The following is a 5,653-nucleotide window of genomic DNA, read 5'->3' as shown; positions in this document are numbered from 1 at the left end:
GACTATTGCTGTAAAACATTTTATTTTAAATTTAAACATATTTAGTTATTATCACCTTCAATATACACCCATCCCATATCCCAATAACGCTCCATGCGAATTTACCATTGTTCGGAAACAGTGTTGGAAGTCTTTTTCTTTGAGCTCCTGCATGACGCGTGCCGTTTTTTCTTTCACAGCTTCAACGGACTGAAAACGTGTTCCTTTTAATGCAGATTTGACTTTTCAGGAACAGATCTAAAGTCACATGGGGTCAGGTCAGGCGATTAAGGCGGATGGCCTAAAACTGGGATGTTGTACTTGGCTAGTAACGTCAAGATTTTTCACCTAAAACAGTGTGTAAGTTTTTCATGTTCGTCGATTAATTCCAGCCCAAAATGCAGATTAAGTTTAGCCCTTAAGTATCCTAAGGAACAAAGGAGTAACTCTTGGTTACTCCCTTACGTGTAGTGCTGCACGAGAAACGAGACAAATCTCGGTCTCGGTACCGAGACCGAGACCGAGACCGAGATCGAGACATGATATATATCTCGTCGAGAAATCTCGGTCTCGTCTCGGTTTTTCAAATATTAATTTTTAGCTACAAAATTATAAAATTGTGTTCTTTATTAATAAATAATCATTACGGGTATTGAATTAATTATTAAAAGTAATTATATATGTTCAATATTACTACATCTATTTGACTTCGAATTACATAAGTAAAGTAATCGCCTATTTTTCAGGCGGGGCTTTACGTTCAACTACCAATTAGGTGTCGCGGACGGAGGCGACTAGCAAACTTACTTTACTATAAATTTCTTCTACTAACCATTAAATAAAATCCAAGGCCTAAGACCGGGAATCGAACCCAGTACCACAATACTCATTAGCTTCGCAGGTCTCGCACTATTTTCGTTTTTAAGATACTCTTTGCCTAAGCATTGATACTTAAAAGAGCTTTTACTGAATCAGAAGTTAAAGAAGATCTTCTATTGGTCATTATCATCGCAGCTTGCGAAAATAATCTTTCCGATGGCACTGAAGTTGCACAGATACTAAAAATATCTTTCGCCATTCTAGACAAATTTTTGAAGGAATTCTCAAGTGTTTTCCACCATTCTGAAATGTCAACGTCTACTGGTGCTTGGTCTAATTTGGTATAATTAATTATTTCTGTCTTCCATGCTTCGGTGATATTTGCTGATTTTTGAGCAAATGGTGCAAAAATATTGATGCAGTCGTCGTCGTCGTCAAAAGGTGAATCATCCGATTCTTTATCTTCACCAACAGCCATAACTAATGGAGCGGGAAGTTTGTTGGGAGGTGTATTTTTTATTTCACGAATCAACTTGTTATAGCAGGCAGATATGTTATTTGGGTCTTTCATTTGGCGCTTTTTTAACATCTTTTTGAAATTATACAAAGATATATAACAGTAATAGTAATATATGATGCATTGAAGTGTAAGTAGTTGTCTTCTTTTACACACATTTTCATTACCAATATATAAATTAAAATAATTATTAGAAAATAATAACATTTTTTGAAAAGATTATTAATAGCAAACCACTTTTAATACTTAAACAAAAATTCAAAAAAACTGAGACCGAGACCGAGATCGAGACTGCATAAAGTCTCGCCTCGTCTCGGTCTCGTGCAGCACTACTTACGTGAAGCCAGTGTATTCGACCACCAACGTTTCCATTATTCTGTCCAACGTTCAGAAACACCAATTATTTGCTAAAATAAATTTAAACCCCAGCTTTTTAAGAAGTATAAAATTTAATAAAATAATAATTTAAATGAGTACAAAATTTGCTACTTTGTAAGCATGCAGATATATTGTAATTATCAGCTGATGAGGAACAACATGAGAGAGTAAAGTGTAGCATGAAAAGCCAAGCATCCTGGTTAGATAACAACCTCTACCTTGACACACATGGTCTGTGGTATAAGGGTATACGTTATTACAAGGAAGCAGTACCATCAAAGAGATCATCAATATTAATATTGTAACATGGTCGGAGGATAGTTTGAGGAGATACGAGTATGATGATGTCGTCGCTGGAGATAATGTCTGACGATGCACTGTCGGGGAAAGATAACCACTTCATTATGAAGGCACTGAAAGAGATATTTCAGTTATAGTAGGAAGAGATTGTTATTGCTATTATTAATGCACTACGAGATAGTGATATTAACAATCTGGAAATGGGGTTGTGATTTATTGGGCTGCAACTATCGTATGTCTATATTTATAAAAATAATAAATTTAAATTCGCTTTTATTGAACGCAAAAATACGTATTATTATTAAGGATTCAAATTAGCAAGGAATCGGTCCAAATAAAAACAAGAAATCGTCCTTTTTGCCACTTGTCTTTTAGGCAAAAAGACGAGTTATAGTTTTTATTTGGACCGATTCCTCGCTAATTTGAATCCTAAATAAAAAATAAAATTCAAAAGGGAGGAAGAAACAGGAGGTTGAGGGGACGCAGGACTGATAATTTTGACAATTTTTTAACTGTTCTTTTGTGGGTGCGACTTTATCCCCCCTAATTTGTTTACCTGGATTCGGGAAATTCCCCCTTACCTTTTTCAGAGTATCACATCCTAGCACCTAGCTTATCCTTCAAAGCTTTACTCATTACTTTGGGGGGAGAGAAAACCCAATTCCCATACTAGGTCACCATCCCAACATTTATTAGCAGCCATTCCAGAAGATATAACTATTGGAACGTCTTTAACCACGCATTCAACATATATACTATATAAAAGACAACTGTGAAATAAAATACTTCAGGGATTGCCCACATAAAATACTTACTATTTTAGAATTTTGTGACAACCTTTCTTTAACTTCAGCTTTTATAGCAATATACTAAAAAGAAAACTTAATACCATTGTCATCCTTTTTCATAAAAAAAGGAAGATTATTGTCGCATAACATTATTACTAGTAGGTATATAAACGATTTATGAATTCTAAAGGGAAGATAATAATAAAAAAGAAGAATAATAAGATTATCATTAATCTGTCTATTTTATTACATCTTAACGTATTACTTTTTCTATCTCAATTCCTTGAGAAGTTGTATGTGCCTTGTAAGACAATTTTTCAACATAAAACACATTTTTAATAGTTTAATAAAGTAAAATCTTTCATTTTGTTTCTTTCTTTCAATTTTATGACCAAACAAGATTAAAAAAAAATTCTGAGTCCGGAAATTATAATCTTAAACGTAGCATAATAAAATTTTGTCTTTATTATATTAACTGCTTTATCATGGATTTTCTCCTACCTTGTTTCAACATTTTGTAGGAAAAAACAATCTAAGTGGGTTCATTTTTTTTTCAGGCGAGGCTTTACGTTCAACAACCAAATTAGGTGTCGTGGACGGAGGCGACTAGCAAACATCTTTACTACTAAATTTCTCATATTAATCATTAAATAAAATCCAAGGCCTCTAGACCGGGAATCGAACCCACTAAAAACCAACAATACAACTTAGCATTGCGGGTCTAGTCTCTTAAACCGCTCGGCTATTGTGACCCCCCCACTTTGTAAAAACCAAATTTTTAGACACAGGGCAGCTTAAAATCGATATTTCTAATGAATATTCCGAAATTAATGAATTCTATGATCACAATATCTTTTCCTATTCCAGATGAAATTTAGCCCCAAAAAAAATATTTATTTTCAATCAATAATTTTGTTGATTTTAAGGAAGATACTAAAGAGGAGGACGATGCTCGAAACTGCGGAGTTTTTAGCTATAGATAAGTAACAATAAAAAAATTAAATTTACTTGCAACATCTCCCTAAAGAAGAAGAAGTTTTTGGCTAGGATGGAAGTCAGGTAATCGTGCAAAAATTTCCAAGTCTATCTAACTTTACTTGAATGTTATAAATGAACTTTACAATTAAAGCTTTACCGGGTTTCTTTCAATAACAATAACTTACAATTTAAAAAATTAAGTATCAGGTTGATTGAAGATAAATCAACCAGTACCCAACATACTTTAACTTCGACTTTGAAATTTTTTTTTTCTTGAATCCTATACAAGATGTTAAGAACACATGTTAAGTGGTGCCCTAATCTTCTCAGTTTCGACGAACCCTGGGATTGTCTGAACAGCATCAAATAAGTTTTGGGTAAAGAAACAATGTTTAAAATTTAAATCGAACAGCCATAAACTTTGAAATCTGTTATTGTTTGCATTCATTAAGATTATGCTGTAACTGCAACATGGTTAAACTTAAATTAGGAACAACAAACCGTAACCTTTTCGGGAGGAAGGTTGACCAAGCTTAGTTAGTTAGTTAGTTAGTTAGTTAAAGAGGGTAACAACACTCTCCGAAAACCGGAGGATAGTTTGTGAGAGAACATAACACTCTGCTTTAAGCTCGTAAACAAAAACAACTTGTTCTAGTAAAAGGACATTGTCCTGTTGCTAAAGAGAAACAGATAGAGGTAGGCAGGCAGCTTTTGGTTGTGGAAGGAAGGGGAGATAGTAACCGATGTGGGAAGGATCTCCAGGATTTAATCCAGGATGAGGAGTATAATGGAGGGGATGGTAGGGTTAAATTAGGAGGCAGTGCAGAAACCTCCTCACAAACGAGATAAACGTGTGTTAACAGTAATGGGCATAGCGAGAGAGAGAGAGAGACAGAAAGATCTCTTGTAGCTAACAACTGTCCCCCGAAGGGCAACCCAGAACCTACCACCATCCGGAACTAACTATCCTAAGCGACCATTTCAATGTCCTCTTCCAGCTGAACACCAAGCGTCCACCATTTTCTCACACTAAACTCTTCGCGAGCCAGAAAGAGGGAGGAAGGGAGGAAAGCCACAAAAACCTGTAGTGCCTAATAGAGCTTTAATAACAGTAGTTAGAAATGGAGCCGAAGGCATGAGCTAGCCCCTAATCGCCCTTGGTGCTCTTTCTACGCTGCACCAACAGATGGTGCCACCTCTAAGTTTTCTAGTTGTCCCACGAAATAAACAAGAATTTGTAATTGTTCTATAAAAGAAAACTCTGCTTTAGTCATCCACGTCTTTCTCTTACAGCCTCAATTTTCATCAGATGTCTCACATAAAGACGGCCGCCCAAAAGTTAGATCTTAGAAGTGCCTTAATCTATTTCAGCTTCGAAAATTCTCAGATTAGAAATTAGATAAAAATAAATCTCATCATTTCGAATTCATTTCTAAGTCCTTGGGCACACAGAAAGCGGTCTGTCGTGGCGGTCTGCGATATGGAGACGTCACACAGGATGCGATTCTTTTGTCAGAGCGGTCCAGTTTTGTAGCTTCCTTCTTGAGAAGTAGTAGTGTGTTTTCTTGTTCTTTATTTTAATTTATATATATTGAATATGAGCTCGGACGAATAGCAACTCCTTCTGCTGTTAGCTTTTCAAAGCAAAAGGAAGATAAGACGAAGTTGGGTGCATGAAATTAATAAGAAGAGAGAACAATTAGGGGAATACCACCGCCTTATGTATCGAACTGGAGTCACATGAAGATAGGTTCTTCTAGTATTTTCGTATGTCGCGAGAATGAAATAAAAAATGAGTAATAAAGTTTCTTAATAATGGAATCTTTCAATAGGATGAAAAAATAGTTGCCATTTCAGTCGTGATACATTTATTCTGCCGAGCTTTCGACCTAGG

Source organism: Rhodnius prolixus, unplaced genomic scaffold (genome assembly GCF_049639745.1).
Source record: "Rhodnius prolixus isolate KJV_2025 unplaced genomic scaffold, Rpr scaffold_10, whole genome shotgun sequence".
In the NCBI taxonomy this organism is placed as follows: domain Eukaryota; kingdom Metazoa; phylum Arthropoda; class Insecta; order Hemiptera; family Reduviidae; genus Rhodnius; species Rhodnius prolixus.
Note: the sequence above shows the minus strand (reverse complement) of the source record.